Below are 23,657 nucleotides of genomic sequence, written 5' to 3' on the forward strand. Positions count from 1 at the left end.
ATTATCTATTTTGATTTATTTCCGTATTAAAATACGCTACGCATTATTTTCCTATTTGGGGGAAAAACAATTTTCCTCTTATGTTTTTTAATACATGAGTATAGAATATTTTCATTTTATGAATATTAATTATGATAGTTGACACTTGATTGCTTCGGAATTGCTTAATTCAGATAACTATTTCGAAATAACTTTTTGAAAAGAATGATTAGTTCACGAAATTTGTTTTACATTACAATAGAAAGATTTAAATTATATTTTAAAGATAATTTTAAATTAAAAAAGTATATATATAAAAGCTGCTGCTTCCTTCGATTTAAAAATTATAACCAAGAAATTTAATCATCAAAAGGTGAAAATTTTTATTGTTACATTTTTGTATTTACATTGTTGCGATAAATGAGTGAGAGAAAAACAATTATATTTTATCTCATAAATTGTTCTTGTTTTACCAATTTAATATCTTTAAGTTGGAAACTTTTAGTAATTGATTCAATCGAATGTTTATTTCCTCCCTGGATTTAAAAGAGCCAAACATTGTTTACTTTAACTTTGAATCCTTTTTATAATTCTGAAATTAACAATATTGTGCAATGTAAATACAAAAATTTTTGCACATTGTGCATTATGTGTGTTTGATTGGAGAACAATATTTTGTCCAAATTGTTTCAAAATGTTATTTTTAAATAGAAAGTTTCATAATCAATCCCGTGCAGTATAAACAAAAATTTTCGAAAAGAGTAAAATAAGTTTGTTAAATGTATTGGCTTGTTTATATAAATGAATGCTTTATTGCTATTAATTATTTTAATTAAAAAATTATTAGTGATATTTTTCAGTTCTGAATACAAGTTTTTAAGATGTCAATTTATTACTGGGATTTTTATAGAGTTTAGCGAAATGCTATGCTCATATTTTTAAGCATTTTTAGCATTTACGAATAAGAACTTGAATGCGTACATGAAAGGCTGAGGAGGCTCACGTGTACATATTTTTCAATTTTATTTTAACTAGACGGGAATAAAACGTGTGGAAAACTTTCTAAGAGCTAAAAATGCTTTTAGAACAATAAAAAATACATCTTCGATTCAATAATGAAGTAAACTAGCTCTATATTTTGAAACTTTCTATTTATTTATTCTATTTAAAGAGGTGTCAACAATTGCGATTTATTTATAATTTTTTTTTTTTTAATTCTAAATAAGATTATCATATTTGAGTAATAGAAATTATGGTTTTTTTTTTGAGAATTTTCACAATCTGCTTAAAATAAGTCTTTTTTTTTGTTTGTTTGCAGCGAATATTAAAAAAAGGTATCACTTAAGTATTTTTAAGGCTAAATTTACACATATCATTCATATTAACTACTTAATTCTATATGTACTTATATAGAATTAAGTAGTTAATTTGAAATTTCTTTAGGTTATACATATTATTGCTTGTGTTACGTATGTTTAGGTTAAGTACATCATTGTTTATTGTATATATTGTATATTACTCATATGTAATTTGGAAAGTTGGCACTTCTGTATTTATCTATTTTACTATATTTTTCTATTTTAAGTTTTTCCATGATTTTAAAAACCTTAATTTTTTTTCTGCTTTTTTATATTTTAGTTCTAATACAAAAAAATTGTAATGATATAAATTCGGATTTGTGGTTTTAATAACTGTGGCTCTTGTTCTCTAAAAAGCTTTTAAAATGTTCTTCTGAGACCACAGTTATGCAAAATTAGGAACTTATAAAGTATAAATCTGTTACTATTATTATGTGCAATGCTTATAGTTCATATTTATAGTTTATATTAGTCCGCTTTATTTCTGTCAATTTTTACAGATTATATTAGGCTTCTTTATTTTTTTCAATGTTAATAGTTTATATTAGTCCTCTCATATGTTTTATAAGTTATGTTTTCGTAAATAGAAAGCTTGTATAAAAGTGATTGTTAGCTTAACATTCAAATATAGAGTTTAAAATTACCCATAGACAAATAAAATCGGATTAGACTGTTACCCCAATCGTAAACCAACTCTTCCTCTTGAAACAAACTTTCCCTGAAAATGTACCTTTCCCTTTATCGCATTAAATTAATCAAAACAGACTCCTAAAGAATTAAATTTCTAGCAAGATTTATTTGGTTTTCAGTTTGGCTAAAATATTTATTTAGAGAACATATTTTTTGGTAGATTACATTAAAATATTTTGTTGTACGTTAAAAGAAATGAAAAGGATGAAGCTGAGAAAAAGTGAAAAACATGGGTAACAAGTAATTATTTGGCAAGTTTCGTCTATTTTAAAATGCTAAAATTTTCTTGAGGGAAAGATGGAAGAAAGTAAAATTCCATAAAAAGTAGTAAAATTAAAACAAGTAAAATTAAAACAAGTGAAATTTAAACAAGTAAAATTGAAATAAGTAAAATTAAGCTAAGTAAAATTAAGTTAAATAAAATTAAGCTAAGTAAAAATTAAGCTAAGTAAAATTACGCTAAGTAAAATTAAGCTAAGTAAAATTAAACGAAGTAAAATTAAACGAAGTAAAATTAAACGAAGTAAAATTAAACAAAGTAAAATTAAACAAAGTAAATTAAACAAAGTAAAATTAAACAAAGTAAAATTAAACAAAGTAAAATTAAACAAAGTAAAATTAAACAAAGTAAAATTAAACAAAGTAAAATTAAACAAAGGTAAAATTAAACAAAGTAAAATTAAACAAAGTAAAATTAAACAAAGTAAAATTAAACAAAGTAAAATTAAACAAAGTAAAATTAAACTAATTAAAATTAAACTTAAGTAAAATTAAACTAAGTAAAATTAAACTGTGTAAAATTAAACTAAGTAAAATTGAAATAAAATAAAATAAGTAAAATTTAATTATGCAGAGCAAAATATAATGTAAGCAATTTTAAAAGAATTTGTAACTTCGAAAAGTTTGGGCAAAGTCCAATTATATTTTCTAATAAATAATTCATAATTTAATTTCAGTCAGATTGTGTACAATCTAATTTCGAATTTACCAGAAAAATATTTTTGTTATGAAATCGCTATTTTTTGATACAGTTACATTTTAAAAAATAAAAAAAGGAAATATAAATCAAAATTCGATGCTGGGGGACTATTGAACGTTTAAAATTTCTCTTATTTATTATTAAATGTTTAATTTTAAAAGCCCTAAACTAAATCAAACAAATCAAATTATAATATGAATTTGGATAGCTTTGGTTATGTATTAAATTTTAATCGAAATTGAGATAAAATATTGAACTAAAAATTACAAGTTTTCAAAACAATTTTCGAACCAATTTTTAGAATTTTTTTTCAGTAATGATTTTTAAGAATGCAGCTTTGAAATGTTCAGATCATTCTTAAAAATAATTATCGGCAGAATTATTTTGAACTCAATTATATTGAAGTGAACAGAAAAAAATTTTAAAAATAAATTTACAGCAATAATCTTTTGTTTTATAAACGTGTTATTAAATACTAGTCATATTTTACTATCATAAATAAGTTTGTGAAATATCATAAAATCTCATTTTGATTTGTTTAGTGATTAACTCTGACAAAATTTATATAATTTTTTGTAAGAAAATATTCATAACTTTTCTTTATCTTACTGTCGCATTGAATACTATTCGCAATAACATATGCGTAATGGATGTAAAAAATAGACTGTCGCTCGAATTTTACCTTGCTTAAACATTGAAGAAAATACTTATCGCCTATAAAAAAATTTTTTTATGGAAATTAGCAAGAAATAGTACAGAGTAAAAAAAATCGTGTGAAAGATTAAAAGTATTTTTTTCGGAACTATTTTTAAAGAAATCAAAGATGAATTTTCCGTCCTTTTTTATTTGGAGCTCCCCTGCGTTTGCCTATGTTCACCAAAGTCTGACCCAACCCAAACACAGCTAGGTTTGGTGATTAGGTCATAATATACTTCCTAGTTGCCAATTGACAATCATAGATGAGCAGTCTACCTATATTATTAGTCTATGAGAAAACTCTACTGTATGTGTAGCTAATTTGTTTTATTCTGTTTTGTGCCCTACATAAAACAGAAAATAATATTTTAGGTAAATGTGGATAATGGAATGTTTTAAATGCCTTCTGAGTTCGAAGTTTCAAAAGAAATTATGTATATATTATGCACAGGAAATATGTAAATAAGCTTATCAAAGGGTTATAAAAGAAAAAAAATTTTTACATACGTCTAACAAAATCGAGTTAAAGAATTGCGATTTGTTTACAAAACTTTAATTTTATTTTACAAATAAGTGACATAAACGTGCAGTGTTATCAACCATAAAAGCTTCTGTTGCGTTGAAAGCATTTTTTAATCACCAAATTTAAGAGAGAATAATTGTTGTTGACTGACTATCAAATTTACGGCGTCGATAGTCATACGTCTACTTTTTACTCTTTAAAAAACTGTTGTGCAATGTTTACTTTTTAAGTGTTTAATTTTTGACTTTAATATTATATTTCTTTTTCAGGTGAAACTAATGAATATTTTATAGTTTTTTAGCTTATCGAAGTCGTTTAGTGTTCTCTGATCTTATTTCTATGGATGAATGGCTTTTTGTATGCATAGATGAAGAAATCAGGAAATATTTAAAAGGAAATCAGCAAACTCTTCTTTTTGTATCTTAGGTAAGTTTAACAATTGTTTGATGGTGAATTCGTAATGATTTTAGACCAATTTCCATAAAAGTTGATAATAACTAAATTAATTAAAAGGATATTTTTTCTACTACTGAGTGAAATCCGCAGGAATTCACGAAAATGCAGTATTTTCGAAATGGAACAATACGTAAAAAGAAAAAAATGAACTCATTTTACGTAGTATGACTCAATATTAATGGTTCAAGGGCCAAATTTTAATCATGCTAATTAGTGCAGGACGATATTTTCAGCTTCTGATACAAAACAACACTTTCTCTGAGTAAACATGCTTTTTCCCCTTACTGATTTGGATTCCTGACCCTTAAAATATGGGGGTGGGGGATAGCCGAAATCAGGAAAATAATGCCTCAATAGTTTGATCAGGAAAGCTGACCAAAATTCGATCCCTGTACCGAATTTTTACTTTTTCTGTATTTCATCATATCTCGAGAACTTTTTAACCGAAATGAAAAATCTTTGTACTCAATTATAAAATTCATTTATCCAAAGATAATTCAATGCAAAAAGTATTTTAAATAATTATTTATAACATGATTTAATATTGTTAGAAAAAAAAGCATTTGAATCATAAGTTTTGCATAATTTTAAAGAAAGTAATTTTAAATGACGATGTACAAAATTTCAACGAAATAGGAGAATTGTTATACTTGATTTTAAATATACGAATTTTTTTTACAAGCTTACTGATTCACGTTTTCACAATATTGACTCTGATTCTTCAAATAAAACATTACGAGGTCGGGATAGCCTGTTTGGTAGGGCACTGGGCCCATGTTTTAAGAGTTCGTGGGTTCGATCCGAGACGCCCGAAAACTCCCCGTGTACTGCATGACTGACGCACGATAAATCTATGAAGTCACAAAGTCCTCCATGTTCCCATAACAAATCATACCTCTAGGGTTACTGATCCAGGAGTTTCCTTGTCTTCTGGATTGGTTCAGAACTACAAGGCTATGAAATTTAACTTTGGCAGTCGTAAACCCGAAATTGGGCATGCTGTTTAACGACGGATATAAAATAAAATAAAAAAATAGTAAATTTTTCCTTGAAGCCGCTATCCAAATTTTAGAACCCTACTACGAACCATTCTGGGGTTATAAGAAGAACACACGGACACAAAAACTCTTCCCTTTATTAATAAAGATAATGTTCAAGCTCATTCACATTAATTATTAGAATACTTACAATTTAAAAAAATTAATGCCATTTATTTATTTTTAGAATTATGCCAATAAATGTAACCAACAAATTAGTTGATAGAATGAAAGAAACAAACTTTTGAACTCTAACGACATGAATCTGTTTATGTGTGCTCATTACCTCGGAAAAGTGAGGAAAACACTTGATTCTGCACTTTAACGCAACAATTCAGTTAATCTATAAATTATCATCATAGAGATTCTTGATTCCGACATCTTAGTTTTCCTAATGTTATGAAAATTAAGAATGGGGAGACAAAAATTCCATTAAAATACAATAATTATGTAGCTTTTACGACATTGAGATGTAATGATAGCAATAATATCTTGAATTTTCCCTCAGGATATCAGGAAAAATGCACAAGAAGCCTTGTAAAGACCTGTATAACAGTCGTTAATGGTAAGGTAAGGTAAACTATAGGTAAGTTTTACTAGTTTAAGAAATGAGAGGTACCATTTATTTCAAGAAATGGTGTGATACTGTTCTTTGTAAAGGTAAGCTTACTAATTATACTTAATTTTAAGGCAAGTTATTTATTTATAATGAATTACTGTTTAATACAATTTTCAAAGTAATCGTAAAAAGGTCAAGTAGCTAATCTAATATTGAGTTTTTTCTTCAGGGGGAAAAAAGGCAAAATTTTGTCCGGTTTTTTTTTCCGGGTTTGCACATTTTCGTTCGAGGGATCCCGTCACACTTCCCCACTTGTTAAGTCGCAAAATTCATCCTTCCTACGTCAACGTTAGATGCGACGAAATTCCATCGTTTCTTCATCTCATTCTGTTTTTCGTTTTCATATTTTTGTTACTTTTTTAGTCTTTTCCATTTCTTTTTCATTTTTTATTGTATTATGAGACTTTTTAATTTTTTTTTCTTTTTTCTTTCCTTTGTCCATGCTTATCTCCACTTTCCTTGAGTTTTTTTCCCGTTGTGCTTTTTCCACGTTTTTTTTCTATTATTTCTTTTCCATTTTTTTTTTTACTATTTATCTTTTAAATTTTCTTCCATTGATGCATTTTAAGACTTTTTTTTGCATTGTTTCTTTTCCAATTTTCTCGCATTGTTTCTTTTCCAATTTTCTCCATATGTTTTTTCTTTATTTTTTTAATGCTTTCTAATTTTTAAAATTTTTTTAAATTGAGCTCTTTTCATTCTTCTAGTGTGTTTTTCCACTGTATTTTTCCTACTTTTTTTTTAGTTTTTTTTAAATTTTTCTATTGCGCTTTTTCGATTTTTTGCAGTGTGTTTCTTTCTATTGAGTTTTTTATTTTTCCATTGTGCTTTCTTTTTCATTGTGTATTTCCGATTTTTTCCTTGTTTTTATTTTATTTATACCAGTGTTTTTCCCGTTTTGTTCTTTGGAATTTTTCCAGTGGTTTTATTCATTTCTCAATTGCGTTTTTTCCCCATTTTTCTATTTTTCGCATTGTTTTTTTCCATTTTTTCCCACTCTGCTTTTTTCCATTTTTTCCCATTTTGTTTTTCCTGCTTCTTCCATTGTGTTTCTCAGATTCCTTTTCCAAAGTTTCCTTTGCTTTTGTTTGATTCTGTTTTTCATCTTTTTCTAAGGTTTTCCAATTTTATACATCATTTTCTCATTTTTTTAAGCAAACTTAGTGTTTTATTTTAAATAAACTGTAGAGAAACCTTTACAGTGTTTTATTTGTTTCGTCTGAGGTTTCGATTTGTTTGTTTTTTTCCTCAGTGTGGTTTATCTGTTTTCTTTTTAATAGGTTCATCATTTTTTTTCAGGGTTTTTTCCAGTGTTGATCATCAGGTTTTTTTTTTCAATGTAGTTTCTATCAGTGTAATTTCCATTGGTATATTAACGGTGTGTTTTTTAATAGTTTTTTTATGTGTGTTCTTTTTTTTTTGGTGTGTTTACCATTGATTTTTTTTCAGTGTTTTCCATTGATTTTATAATGTGTTTTGCTTTTTTTTTTCATTTTTGCTTTGTGTTTTCCATACCATTTCGGTGTGTTTTCAATTCATATTTTAAGGTATAGATCATTGGTTTTCTTTCAGTGTTAAATTTTTTTTTCATTTTTTGCTTTGTGTTTTCCTTACTATTTCGGTGTGATTTCAATTCATATTTTAATGTATTTATCATAGGTTTTCTTTCAGTGTTTTACTTTTCTTTCATTTTTTGCTTTGTGTTTTCCACACTATTTCGGTGTATTTTCAATTCATATTTTTAGGTATTTATCATTGGTTTTCTTTCAGTCTTTCATTTTTTTTTCATTTTTTGCTTTGTGTTTTCCATTCCTATGTGATTTCAATTCATATTTTTAGGTATTTATCATTGGTTTTCTTTCAATGTTTTACTTTTTTTTTCATTTTTTGCTTTGTGTTTTCCTGTTTTCCATACTATTTCGGTGTGATTTCAATTCATATTTTTAGGCATTTATCATTGGCTTTCTTTCAGCCTTTCACCTTTTTTTTTCCATTTTATTACTTTGTGTTTTCCATTCCGGTGTGATTTCAATTCATATTTTTTGGTATTTATCATTGGTTTTCTTTCAGTGTTTTACTTTACTTTCATTTTTTGCTTTGTGTTTTCCACACTACTTCGGTCTATTTTCAATTCATATTTTTAGGTATTTATCATTGGTTTTCTTTCAGTCTTTCATTTTTTTTTTCATTTTTTGCTGTATGTTTTCCATTCCGGTGTGATTTCAATTCATATTTTTAGGTATTTATCATTGGTTTTCTTTCAGTCTTTCAAATTTTTTTTCATTTTTTGCTTTGTGTTTTCCATACTATTTCGGTGTGATTTCAATTCGTATTTTTAGGTATTTATCATTGGTTTTCTTTCAGCCTTTCACCTTTTTTTCTTCATTTTATTACTTTGTGTTTTCCATTCCGGTGTGATTTCAATTCATATTTTTAGGTATTTATCATTGGTTTTCTTTCAGTGTTTTACTTTTTTTTTCATTTTTTGCTTTATGTTTTCCATACTATTTCGGTGTGATTTCAATTCGTATTTTTAGGTATTTATCATTGGTTTTCTTTCAGCCTTTCACCTTTTTTTCTTCATTTTATTACTTTGTGTTTTCCATTCCGGTGTGATTTCAATTCATATTTTTAGGTATTTATCATTGGTTTTCTTTCAGTGTTTTACTTTTTTTTTCATTTTTTGCTTTATGTTTTCCATACTATTTCGGTGTGATTTCAATTCATATTTTTAGGTATTTATCATTGGGTTTCTTTCAGTCTTTCACCTTTTTTTTTCTTCATTTTTTGCTTTGTGTTTTCCATTTTGGTGTGATTTCAATTCATATTTTTAGGTTTTTATCATTGGTTTTCTTACAGTGTTTTACTCTTTTTTTCATTTTTTGCTTCGTGTTTTCCATTTCGGTGTGTTTTCAATTCATATTTTTAGGTATTTTTCATTGGTTTTCTTTCAGTGTTTTACTTTCTTATTCATTTTTTGCTTTGTGTTCTCCATACTATTTCGGTGTGATTTCAATTCATATTTTTAGGTATTTATCATTGGTTTTCTTTCAGTGTTTTACTTTCTTATTAATTTTTTTCTTTGTGTTTTCTATACTATTTCGGTGTGTTTTCAATTCTTATTTTTAGGTATTTATCATTAGTTTTCTTTATGTCTTTTACTTTTTTTTCATTTTTTGCTTTGTGTTTTCAATTCATATTTTTAGATATTTATCATTGGTTTTCTTTCAGTGTTTCTTCATTCTCCTTTTCAGTGTATTACATTTCTTTGTATGCTTTTCATCAGTTTTTCTCCCATGTTTTTCGCAATTCTTTGTTTTACAGTTTTTTCTCAGTTTTGTTTAAATTTAAGCTTTCTATTTTTTTTTTACTACATCTGATAAATTCCATCCGTGATTTCTGTCCTCGTATTTTTCAATATTTTTCATTTCTGACTTTTTTCATCTTGTTTTGTCAGTGTTTTACTCTTTTTTTCATTTTTTGCTTTGTGTTTTCCATTTCGGTGTGTTTTCAATTCATATTTCTTGGTATTTATCATTGGTTTTCTTTCAGTGTTTTACTTTTCTTTCATTTTTTGCTTTGTGTTTTCCACACTACTTCGGTGTATTTTCAATTCATATTTTCAGGTATTTATCATTGGGTTTCTTTCAGTCTTTCACTTTTTTTTCTTCATTTTTTGCTTTGTGTTTTCCATTCCGGCGTGATTTGAATTCATATTTTTTTTAGGTATTTATCATTGGTTTTCTTTCAGTGTTTTACTTTTTTTTTCATTTTTTGCTTTGTGTTTTCCATACTATTTCGGTGTGATTTCAATTCGTATTTTTAGGTATTTATCATTGGTTTTCTTTCAGTGTTTTACTTTTTTTTTCATTTTTTGCTTTGTGTTTTCCATTCCGGTGTGATTTCAATTCATATTTTTTGGTATTTATCATTGGTTTTCTTTCAGTCTTTCAATTTTTTTTTCATTTTTTGCTTTGTGTTTTCCATACTATTTCGGTGTGATTTCGATTCATATTTACAGGTATTTATCATTGGGTTTCTTTCAGTCTTTCACTTTTTTTCTTCATTTTTTGCTTTGTGTTTTCCATTCCTATGTGATTTCAATTCATATTTTTAGGTATTTATCATTGGTTTTCTTTCATCGTTTTACTTTTTTTTTCATTTTTTGCTTTGTGTTTTCCATACTATTTCGGTGTGATTTCAATTCATATTTTTAGGCATTTATCATTGGTTTTCTTTCAGCCTTTCACCTTTTTTTTTTTCATTTTATTACTTTGTGTTTTCCATTCCGGTGTGATTTCAATTCATATTTTTTGGTATTTATCATTGGTTTTCTTTCAGTGTTTTACTTTTCTTTCATTTTTTGCTTTGTGTTTTCCACACTACTTCGGTCTATTTTCAATTCATATTTTTAGGTATTTATCATTGGTTTTCTTTCAGTCTTTCATTTTTTTTTTCATTTTTTGCTTTATGTTTTCCATTCCGGTGTGATTTCAATTCATATTTTTAGGTATTTATCATTGGTTTTCTTTCAGTCTTTCAATTTTTTTTTCATTTTTTGCTTTGTGTTTTCCATACTATTTCGGTGTGATTTCAATTCTTATTTTTAGGTATTTATCATTGGTTTTCTTTCAGCCTTTCACCTTTTTTTCTTCATTTTATTACTTTGTGTTTTCCATTCCGGTGTGATTTCAATTCATATTTTTAGGTATTTATCATTGGTTTTCTTTCAGTGTTTTACTTTTTTTTTCATTTTTTGCTTTGTGTTTTCCATACTATTTCGGTGTGATTTCAATTCGTATTTTTAGGTATTTATCATTGGTTTTCTTTCAGTGTTTTACTTTTTTTTTCATTTTTTGCTTTGTGTTTTCCATACTATTTCGGTGTGATTTCAATTCGTATTTTTAGGTATTTATCATTGGTTTTCTTTCAGCCTTTCACCTTTTTTTCTTCATTTTATTACTTTGTGTTTTCCATTCCGGTGTGATTTCGATTCTTATTTTTAGGTATTTATCATTGGGTTTCTTTCAGTCTTTCACCTTTTTTTCTCTTCATTTTTTGCTTTGTGTTTTCCATTTTGGTGTGATTTCAATTCATATTTTTAGGTATTTATCATTGGTTTTCTTACAGTGTTTTACTCTTTTTTTCATTTTCTGCTTCGTGTTTTCCATTTCGGTGTGTTTTCAATTCATATTTTTAGGTATTTTTCATTGGTTTTCTTTCAGTGTTTTACTTTCTTATTCATTTTTTGCTTTGTATTCTCCATACTATTTCGGTGTGATTTCAATTCATATTTTTAGGTATTTATCATTGGTTTTCTTTCAGTGTTTTACTTTCTTATTAATTTTTTGCTTTGTGTTTTCCATACTATTTCGGTGTGTTTTCAATTCTTATTTTTAGGTATTTATCATTAGTTTTCTTTATGTCTTTTACTTTTTTTTCATTTTTTGTTTTGTGTTTTCCATTTCGGTGTGTTTTCAATTCATAGTTTTAGTTATTTATCATTGGTTTTCTTTCAGTCTTTCACTTTTTTTTTTCATTTTTTGCTTTGTGTTTTCCATTTCGGTGCGTTTTCAATTCATATTTTTAGATATTTATCATTGGTTTTCTTTCAGTGTTTCTTCATTCTCTTTTTCAGTGTATTACATTTCTTTGTATGCTTTTCATCAGTTTTTCTCCCATGTTTTTCGCAATTCTTTGTTTTACAGTTTTTTCTCAGTTTTGTTTAAATTTAAGCTTTCTATTTTTTTTTTACTACATCTGATAAATTCCATCCGTGATTTCTGTCCTCGTATTTTTCAATATTTTTCATTTCTGACTTTTTTCATTTTGTTTTTTTTTTTCATATTTCTAATTTTCAAATTTTATCCTGTCAAATTTTCAATTTATTTTTTCGTTTTTTCTAGTCTTTTTCAGTTCTGGTTTTTTACAATGTATTTACCATTTTCTTCTTCGTATCAATTGCAGTTCAATTGTCTGGTCGTGTTTTGTCTTCTCTTTTTTTTATCATTTTGTTTTCAAAATTTTCGTTTCTTTTGTTTTCTACATCCAGTTTTTTTATTGTTTCAAATTAATGTCGAATATGCTAATCAGCTATTTCAATGCCAGCTTCAATGCTACTATGTTTTCAAATTGTATACAAAATGCTTTTTAATTTCTTTAATTATGTGTTATAATTTTTTTAGCGGTGTATTCAATTTTATTTGCCAATTTCGTGATCCAGTTTTTCGATTCGTGACATTTTCATTCAAGTATAACTGTTTATTCAATTCGTGCTTTGACACCTAATTTCGTTTTTCGTACTAGTCTTTTTTTTTTTTTTTTTTTTTTTTTTTTTTTAAATGTGACAAATTCTACGATCCATGTGTTTCGTCTTCTCTCTTTTTCTAATTTTTTCCTTACTTTTTTTTAAATTGGTTTCAGAATTTGTTTTCAATTTTGATTTCTCTTTTTTTTTATTTAGTTTTAGCTTTTCATTCAATGTGCCTACCATATTTTTCTGAAGTAATTTTCAGTTTGTTTTCTGGTTTTTATCTAATATGTTTCACAGCACTTCATTCAATTTCTCTCATTTTTTTTCCCTACAATGTGATTTTCAATATCATCCCGGTTTTTGGTTTTGGCATTCATAGATTCAAATATCCACTTCACATTTTCTCCAATTTTTTTCACGCTTCCTGTGATCAGAAAAAAAACAGTTGATTTAAATTCTAATTTATTATATTTCAGCTTTTAAAGATTTGCTCACAATTACCCGACATATAGTGTATGCTTGACTCACTGGAATCTGACAGATTGACTCTAACAATGCCTGGCTCCTTTTCTTTAAGCAGAAGAGGAATTGTTGCTTTTGAAAGATAAAGACTGTAAGTAAAAAGTTCCTTCCTTATTTTTCTTTCTTAACTGTTTCATACATTTTAAATTTGATACACCAGTTTTTTTAATAACTTATTGGAGATAATAGCTCTCTTAAGATCTCCAAAAAAACGCATTCTTTAAAAGCATCATGAGCAAAATTTCTTCTTTCCTTCACGCAAAAATTATTTTGAGTGTAACCGGATACTATTCATTGTCAATTTGTGTTTGGTCACTTTATCTTTATGTTAAGATTGACTTTTTCTCTCTCTCTTATAAGCTTGGTCTGTTAATGGAAATATCAGAACTCTCTTCGGGTCTCTCTTCCTTAAAATTCAATTTTTAAAAAATAATATTTTACAGATTTTAAAAATTATTTGTTACGCTATTTTTGGTTATCATCTTTAATTTATAATTCTTGCCACTCTGCTGGGACATTCAGCATTAAAAATAAATTTCAATTAGTTAATATTTCATTTAGAAGAAGAAGAAAAATTCACATACTTGAATATCTTATTTTTCTTTTACACCATAATAAAATAAAAATTTAAATTTTACTTATACAATTAATAAAGCATATACTGTGATATATAATGCAATAAAAATATAGTGATTCTTTAAAATAATTTAGGTATTAATTATAATTATAATCATACTGAATCAAAAGTGAAAAAAAAAATGTAATGAAGACACTAAATTTTAATATTACTTTAATTTAAGCAAATAATATGGTAAACTATTGAAAATTATCAATGAATTGAAATAACAAATATAAATATAAATAATTCTGTTATAACCATATGAGCGTGAATTATTCAAAAGTATTCACTCTTAAAAATTTCAACTGGTACAGAAAAATTCAACCTTCTTTTGGTTCTTTCTTTCATAGATTCAAATATCCACTTTACATTTTCTTTTCAATTTTTTTTTCGTGATTCCTGTAATCAGAAAAAACGGCTGATTTAAATTCTAATTTATTATATTTCATCTCTTAAGGATTTGCTCAATTGCTCGACATATAAGTAAGAGCCTGACTCTTTGGAATCTGCAGATTGATTCTAACATTGCCTGCCTCCTTGTCTTTAAGCAGAATAAGAGGAATTGTCGTTTTTGGAAGATAAAGATCGTAAGTAAAAAGTTCCTTCTTTATTTTTCTTTCTTAACTGTTTTATACATTGTAAATTTTATCTACCAATAATGTAAAAAATTTTTTTAATAATTTATAATCTTCCAGACAAAAGGATTTTCCAGTCCCCCCCGTTTTCTTTTTAAAGAAGAAAACATTTTTGAAAATGATCAAATCAGAATTTTTAACTCCATATAAATGCTATTGGTAATGAAGTTTTACCACTTTAAATGAATAGGTTTTCTAATAAAAAAGTTGGTTTTTATATTTTATTACTTTAAATTTAAGATAGCAATTACTTTAAATTCAAGATAGATGCAAATTAATCTAAATTCGAAGATAATTTAATATTTAGAGAATAAAGAAATAAATCATCAAACTTTGTCGAATTTCTTGCAAAAAGTGAAAAATAAAAACAACAAAACCAGTTTGATTGTCTGATAAGAGTAGGAAATATTCATAAGAATCAGGTTTCAATTACTCTGTTTTATTTCGGCAGTCAAACAGGTTTAGATTCCTTTAACCTCGCTTTCCTTTTTAAAGTGATTCGCTGAACTCCGATAGTTTATTTTGTTTCTTTCTTCACTAAAATATTAACTGACGAACACTAATTCTTTAATATTTTTTACTTCAATTTTTACAAAGATTTCAAAAATATGTATTAAAGTTGGTAATTACGAAACACTTTTTAATATTAATTTTCTAACAATTATACCATTACGATTATTCCATATAGCTAATAATACAAATTATTTCAGAACGATTGCTCTTTATGTATATTTTTTTATAATTCTTCTTAAAATTTAGGCAAAATAGTATATAGCATTAACATATCTAATATTTCACAGAAGAGAAAAATATCTAAAAATCAAAACATGTTTGAACGCGATAGAAAAGAAAGTAGTTTAAATGTGATTTAGAAACTCCTAGTTTAATCAGATACTGGTTTTGATGTTTTTTCCTCCCATCTTCCTTACTTTTGATTCAACAGTTTTTGATCGTATGTTTTCTTTCCTCTTCGCTTAAATAATAATGTGAGTGCACTAATATGCATACCTATTTTTTTCATTCTTGACAAAAATTTTGAAATCAATATTAAAGGTGATTATGGAAAACTACTACACAACAATCCTCCAAACTTTACAACTCTTTTTCAAACAATGCTTTTCAATGTTACTGTTTTAAAAAAGGAATAATTAACTAATATATTTAATTAGTTTTGCTGAAAAAAAAGTTATACAAGCGTAGATGAAATTTGCAATAGTGTACTTCAAGAAGAAAAGCATGCTTACAGTTTTTCCAGTAAAACTAGGAGATATACAATGAACATATACAAGGTGGTCCCGAATTCATGGTACAGAATTTAAGGATGGGTACAGTATATTGTAACAATCATTTATTGTACGCAAGGGACGCGGTAAGGGGCAAACAGGAGAAATAAAAGGAAAGAGAAATGGAGTTATCGGTTGTTTGCGTTGCATCATGTTGAACGGCTGCTAGTAGAAGTCTAGCAGCCGTTCAACATGATGCATCTCAGTAAAGGAAAGCCCCATTCTCAATTATACTAACTTCTACAATGGGCGACTTTACGTATGTCGAAAAAGCCGACATGCATTGAATGTGCGGCCGTGCAAAAGGGTTAACGGCAGAGTTGCGCTACGAATATATCTCGCACAGTTTTGGTATCGACGAATACCGGCTCACAGAATTTTTCTGCTGTTACATCGCCAACTGGTTTTTTCCACGTCACCAGACATGAAGCTGGTCAACGAAAGACTGTATGCAGTTCAATCCTGGGAGAAAGCATCATGAACTTTGTGGATGATAGACACCAGTTAAGTACAAAAGCTGTTGTTCATCACATTGGTCTGAGCCATGAGACAGTTTATAGAGTTTTAAGCGAAAATCGCTTACTGCTTGTCTAAGATAGATACTCTTCCAAACATTTGTCTGGAGCTGTGGCGGTAACTATGGTAACGAGGTATGATTATTTCAAGTAGGGGTGCGGGGTCCCTCTTTAGGACTGGTTTCGGCGAGAGAAAAGGAGACCTCTTCGTCGAAGCTACCCTCCCTAAAATGCCCTCTTCTTGTTTCCATTGCAGCAGACTTTGTGGCGGGAAGAGTACCTATCTTAGACAAACAGTACACCCCTTCCATTTTCAGCGAGTACAAGCTTTGAATCAGACAGATAATCCTCTCCGCCTGAACTACAGCCAGTGGGGGGTACAGCAATGCAGGGGTGCCACAGGCTACTAAAATGCAACTATTTGCTACTATTTTCGGCTTTAGGCGACAATGGCGACTTTTTTTGCTTGAAAAGGCTAAAAAAGCAACTATTTTCAGGAATAGGCGACTATTAGGAGACTTTTTTTACTCTTGGCAAAGTTTTTTCGCAAAAATGAAAGTTACTTTTCAGAACATTAACAAAAGAAAGCAAACTTTTATACTACAATCATTTATGTCCTAAGAGGCAAAAATTTAAATTTCCATTGGATTTAATAAAGTACTTGTTATATTTTCTCTCTGAGGGGCAGTTTTGTTACTTTTAATTGTTTTTTTCCTTCTATTAACATTCATATTTTATTGTAATACGACTTTTATTTAGGTATCTATTTTCTAATATGTATACCTTTTATATTTGTACAAATTTCTTTTTAATTGGAGCATAGTTAGGACTGGGCGATAAATCGATGTATCGCGAAATATCGATTTAACGCATATATCAGTAGGCCGATGTAGTGACTTTAGGCGATGCATCAGAAATCTGATTTAAGCCGCCGGAATAAGATTACAATTGCGGTTTAACGATTTAATATGCAAGGATCCTTGACCAGGCTAACGCTGTTACCGTACTAACGAAGACGATTTTGATTTCGTCTAGCTGCAGAGATGTAGATAGCGTTTTGCTAATAAGATGATGTTAGTTTCGTGATGTTGAAAGACGAAGAGCGAATTGAATCAGAACTCCCGGTTTCGTGCGAGGATCTGCGTTGTAATATAGAACGCAATGCGTAGTTTCTTTATGTCCATTTTTGTCTTTGGGATTTTGCGTTTTTTGAGGATTATTTTCAATGGAACTTAAGTCATTTTGCGATCGTTGTGCATTTTATTTCGTCAGAAATAATTGTCTGGTTTCTTGTAAATTATTTTCAGTGGGACTTTTGCAGCGATCGTTTCGTTCTGCATTATTTCATAACGATTCTTGTCAATTATTTTTAGTAGACCTACTGTTACTTTGCGATTGCTGCACAATCGCTGTTATCTTAAATTTTCGTTCTGAACTCAACAGATCAAATCATTGATTTTTTTCAATTATTGTTTATTTTAAGCGATACCATTTAATAGGGGTATTTTGTATTTATAAAAAGCTAGTTTTTTTTAATTTATTAAATGCAGGTAAGTATAATAATTTGATTGTTTTTCAACCCATAAATGCTCAGTCGTTTTTTATTATAAAAAAAATTAAAACCAAGCTTACCTTTATTTAATTTGCTTTTTGAGAAAATGAAAACAAAGTTTTTTAAAAAAATTTGGCTATTAGTTAAAACAATTTTTTTTAAAAATTAAATAGAAAGTTTAGTAATGTTTTGAGGTTTTTAATAATTTAACATTAGTACTTAAAGTATTTTTTTTAAAATTTCAATTAAAATTCTTTCAATACTTGTTTGTTTTATAATTTGTTAGATATTCAGTATCATTTTTAAACAAATAAATCTTTAGTCGATTTTATTTTCAAAAATGAAAATAATAATAAATAAGTAAAAATATTTTTACATTTATTAAGTACAGAATTTGACCATTAGTTAATACTACTTTTTATTATTTTAAATAAGTAAATAAAAAAGGGTCTAATAATGTTTCAAAAGCATGTTTTTTTTTTTCAACATATAATAAATTTTTTTTTTCTTCTAAAGTGAATATTTCTTTGGTTTATTTTCCACTTCCGTTTTTTTTCCTTCTAATTTTTAATGCATGTATGTAAAATAATTTGTTACAGTATTATTATTTTTAAACCAATAAATCTTAAATTATTTTTAATTTAAGAAAAATTAAATAAAGCTTGGGTTTGCGTTTACTTTGACTTCTTTATTAATTTAATTGAAAAAATTAAGCAATGATATTGATGTCATAGTAGAATAAGTTTAAAATTAATATTTTCTTTTGTAATAGATTTATTCCTTTTTATTTATTTTTGATTGATTTAAAGATCTCCCACAGGTAATTTTTGAACATATGCTACATTGCGATACATTACTATATCGTGATGTCTAACTGACGATTTATCACGATTTAAAATTTCTGACATCACCCAGTCCTAATAATAGTATTTGACAATTAAGCTATAACTTTAGTTATTTGGCTACTATTTTTGATAAATTTTTGTTCCTGTTCAGGCAACTATTTTCATAGTTTGAGGCGACTATTTTCGTGCTTGAGGCTACTAAAAGCAACTATTTTTGTTCTTTTTTTACTGTGGCAACCCTGCAATGTGCGCTGCAGCCGTACTTCATACTTCATGTACTATTCAATGAGGCGACATTTACAACTCAAAGGTGTATTTAGTGCGTGCAGTTCCCATGGGTGGGCAACCAAGAATCCACATTCAACGCGACCACATGCGTATCAATAACGATTCTGTATGAATGCGTGGGCTGGTATTGTAAACGACTTTTTGATTGGCCCACACTTACTACCGACATGACTTAATGGCGAGTGTTATCTGATTTTTCTAGAGCAAGTGTTATCAGAACTACTGCAGGATGTTCCGATCGAGATTCGTAACTGCATGTGGTTTCAGCATGATGAGGCGCCAGCCCACTTCTGTTGCTTTAATATCCGGAGCTGCTGCACGTGTGCGTGAAATAACTGACGTCCTTGAACGTGTGCGCCAATCGCTCCACCGACGCTGTCAAACACATTATGATAGCAATTTTGTCAAGTTATTGTAAACATTACACTTGTCAACGACGCTTTCAATAAACAATTTGTCTTTCCTTTCGACTCTTATTTTTTGTGTTTGCGTCACTTGCAGCCATACATTCCTATACAATAAATGATTGTTACAATGCCCTGTACCAACCCTTAAAATTTGTACCATGAATTTGGGACCACCCTACAATATTAAAGATTATATCTATAAAAATACCGCAAAATACTTAATTGCAAAAAAATAAAAAATTACATTCTTCTATTATTTAATAATATTTTTCTAATAGCTTTAACTCAAAAATCTTCTGATATAGATTAATTTTGAAAAAGACACAGAATATTTTTTAAAGACTATTTTGTCCTTCCGAGTATGAATCCACGTCCTACATAAAATTTATTCTTTACAATATTAGTCGAAAAATGCTGAATTTTTACTATAGCCTTTTCAAATGATTGATGCAATAAATAAGTAAAATATAAAAGTAATTGCCTTACGTTTTAACTAATATTAAGAGATTTAATAAGGATTTAAAGTGTTTGATTCGAGTATAAAAGTTTCACCTTATTAATAAAAAAATAATTGTTGAATGTTCATTTCATTGCAACAAAAAATACAAAATATGTAAAAAAAAATTTAAATGTCATAAAAAATATGTTATTTACTCTTAGATGGTTCACATATGATTATTTATGCATAAGGATTAATTTACGATTATGATTTACAATTAATTGGCACTAGTATATGTATATCTTGCTAAGGAAGTCAATTCTAAGCTCACAACTGTTTTATTCGTCAAAAATATTAAATATGTCCTATAAGGTTAAAAAGAATTATTCAGAATGTTATTTTATTGTATAAAAACACTAAAATGCTTATAACTGTTAACATAATTACAAGCTGACAAGTAAAACGCACCTGGTAACCAAAGTAAACGCATCAGTGCACCTGGAAAGTCATGAATTTCGGTAATGAACAAAATTTGCCATAAAATGTCATGATTTAACTATTTTTTTAAAAAAAAATCATGGAAATTCATGGATTTAGATCGCCGAAAAATCTAATTTTTAAAATGGAATTTATCCCCCCCCCATTTCATGGCGTTCCGAATATCTGAATTTGTAACAAAAAACCCACTCACAGTCATATTTCATTAAAATATAAAATGTTTCTACCATGTTCTTTAAAAATAATGCTGTTCTTGAAAAAATGAAAGAAAAAACATCATTTCTAGAACGAATTATCTTTTAAACTTCTGTGATTTCAGAATTTTTTTATTTTTTTATTTTATAAATTTCAAATTCAAGCTGAAGCAAGCCACTCATTGGCGAATTTTATTATTACAAAATGAAAACAGAAAAATCCGGAGTATTTCTTTCCTTTTCGATGAAAAGTATCTTTAGAATATAATTCTGCAGAAAAAAGTATTTGCTTTTGTATTTTTTCAGCTATTTAATTACTTCAACTCTTTCAATTATCTGTTTTTTTTTTTAAATCTATAAATATGAAGATGCAGAGTATAACAAATTTGGTTATACATGTCATTTCAGTTGATGTTACTTTAATGCTATTTTAAATTTATTGTTGTGTTTTGTTGGAGAAAATAGTAACTTCGTGAAGTCATGAAAGTTTCTTGAACTTAGTCATGAAAAGTCATGAATTTGAAAATCTAAAATGTAGCAGATACCCTGTTGTAGAAAAAGGACTGTACAGCCTAATTTTAAAAATACGCTTTTACTTATTTCATTTATATCAACTGTCAAAAAAATGAAAGAATAGGAATATTTCAAATACGGGCTCCTTTTTCTTCCTTTTATTATTAAACATAATATAAGATCATAGCGCAATCATACGTACTATACAAAATTCATTCATACGAAAAATTTCATAACCGAATTAGGTAAACATTTTAAGACCACGTTAAGCAAAACCTTTTACATAATTAGATTTAAAAATCACAGATATTAAAAAAATGCAATTATGAAATTTATATGGAACCAAAAGAATACAAACAACACATTTAAATACAATGTTCACATCCTTGTTTTTTACTCTGTTAAAAATAGAACAAGTATGGAATTTCGATTACTAATTCTTACAGTTAAAAAAATTATTCTTCCTAATTTTAATTTGAAGGTTCATATGCTTTGTTTGTAGTTGGTTTTGTGAATTCTGTACTAATACGAGTTACAGAAAATGAAAAAAAAAAGCATTTCTACGGAAGTATTATTTTAGTTAAATGTGCAGAATATATTATTTGTAAACTATTTTAAAAAAGCAAAATATAGTTACTTTCGTTTAGATCGATCCTTTTGTTTAGACATAACCATTCAGTCTGTGCAAGAATTTTCTAATATATTTGGAGACTTCCTCCATCTTTAGATTTAATTGTAAAAACACCTAATAATCCTGATAAAATTTTGGTTTACACGTCAGGCAAAAATATCTTTGTTATAAGAGTTTCGGCGTCCATCTATATTTTACTTGGTGCATAGCGCTTTTAAAACGTGTTTAAAGGTGCTTATTTTAGATTTTCGTTTTTTAAAAGCCCTTAAAGGTGCTTTTTTTCATTGAGAGTTTTTCAAAAATGCTTAATTTTCCCTTTTCAAAAATAAGATTTTTTTCTTTACCATGTCTATTTTCGCCACATATGATGCAAAAGCGTGCTTTATCTCATAGTTCTATTCAACGTTTTCACAATTCATTCCACCACAATCTATTTCGGCTTACCGTCGTCCGTAGGATATGAAAGTGCCAATCATTTTACTTGTTTGATGAAAAACTTGGGAAACCGCATGTGCCCCTACTGATCCGGGTTCGGTAAGATTCTTGCACTCTCATGGGCAACTCTGTTGCATTTTGTAAGATATTCTCAATTTCAGGCTTCATTTTCCACCCTCTGAAATCGAACCGAAAAATCTCTCGATCTTTTTATGGTGGCTAATATTATCAGGAAAAAGAGTTCTTTGTCAGAAACTAGTTACTTTATCATGATCGTGTAGTGTTTTTGAAAATTATTTTGCATTTTGTTAATACATATATAGTGCTTGAAAATATTTTTGAGTGCTTAAAAAGTACTTAAATGGTGCTTATTTGTCATTGAAAGATTTGGTTACGCACCCTGCTATAGCTTTACGTCAAAATTTAACACCATCGAGAGATCTCCTTTAAAGAGATCCAAAAAACTTTTTTATTTACAGCACCTGTACTAAAGCTTCCCAGTATTGATGCCCTATATATTCTTACATGTAATACCTATGAAAATTGATTCAATTACCATATTGCCTTTAGTGTCTATAATTAAAATGAAGCATCATTGTTGTCAATAATATGGCTGTTTTTTTACATTTCTCCACAATTAATTAATGGCTTTTCTCTATTAATTATACTTAATTGTTCATAAAATATATAGTTCTGCAGTGGACTGATCGTTAAGACACGGTTCCCAGCAGATCACTGAAGTCGAGCATCACTGGCTGCGGTCAGTGTGCGGGTGGGTGACCACTTGGATCAGTCTGCGTAGGAACCGAGGGTGCTCGTTTAACTGTTCTACCGTAAAGTGCTCGACCTCGCGTGCAGGTCGTCTGGCTTCCGAAGCGGAGGTGCCATCTCCTCTGCAGAGGATCAAAATTGTGATAGCACGTCTTCGGATTATCCTCAGGGATGTTTCCCAGGCCGTCGCCAATAGCCCATTGTGCAGCTCTAGTGTGACGTAAACGAACAACGACATAAAATATATATAGCTTACTTTTTTTTTAATTTCATTTAGTTCTTACTACCAAGTTGTTTCATTTTAGTACACCGTTTATTTTTTTTATTTAAATTTGTACAGATTACCAAAATTAAGCTTCATTGGAGTCGATAATAGTATGGTGATTTTTCACCGTTCTTCGAAAAGAACAAGTACCTTTTCTTAGGACATACTTTTTTTTAATTTCAATTAGAACCTATTACCTAGTGCATCGTAGGTGTCAATAATAGTACGGCAATTATTTATACTTGTCCTATATAAATTAGTACTATTTCTCCAATAATTTTGATTTTCAACACTTATTTTTCATTTTAATTACTTTTATTTTCAAATTATTTCGTTTGATAGATTCACGTTTTAAAACATAGCTATAAATAAAATAAACATGAATTAAATTTAAAATTTGTGGTTTATTATTTAATGTTTAAGAAAAACTCATTTTGACCTTTTTTGACACTATCATTTGGCACTATCACTTGTAAAATGTAACCTTTTTTGTAAAAAAGTAGGCTAAAAATTATTTTGACTGTTACTTTTTTTCTAATTGGTTACCTAACAAAAACTTTTTGTTGGGCTTCCGATTTCCTATTATAGTTTAAAAATTGGTGGTGAAATTTAAGATTGTGGCTAAGTAATGAATTAGCTAAAATTTGTTTTACCC

At 27.9% G+C, this 23,657-nt stretch overlaps 1 long non-coding RNA gene across 2 annotated transcripts in view; it reads left to right on the top strand.

Moving 5' to 3' along the window:
- Positions 1-11,680: 11,680 nt before the first annotated feature.
- The window catches only part of LOC147803292 (uncharacterized), a 33,112-nt gene continuing 21,135 nt past the window's right edge, over positions 11,681-23,657 (top strand). The window contains exons 1-3 of one of the 2 annotated variants that reach the window (XR_015428847.1): positions 11,684-13,203; positions 14,189-14,318; positions 19,052-19,337. This is a non-coding gene — a long non-coding RNA (uncharacterized LOC147803292). Of the gene's footprint in view, positions 13,204-14,188; positions 14,319-19,051; positions 19,338-23,657 lie in introns of those variants that run through there. The other variant, XR_015428846.1, reaches the window with a different exon arrangement.

This window comes from Parasteatoda tepidariorum, chromosome 9 (genome assembly GCF_982258835.1).
Source record: "Parasteatoda tepidariorum strain Cologne lab strain chromosome 9, Ptep-v5.0, whole genome shotgun sequence".
Classification (NCBI taxonomy): domain Eukaryota; kingdom Metazoa; phylum Arthropoda; class Arachnida; order Araneae; family Theridiidae; genus Parasteatoda; species Parasteatoda tepidariorum.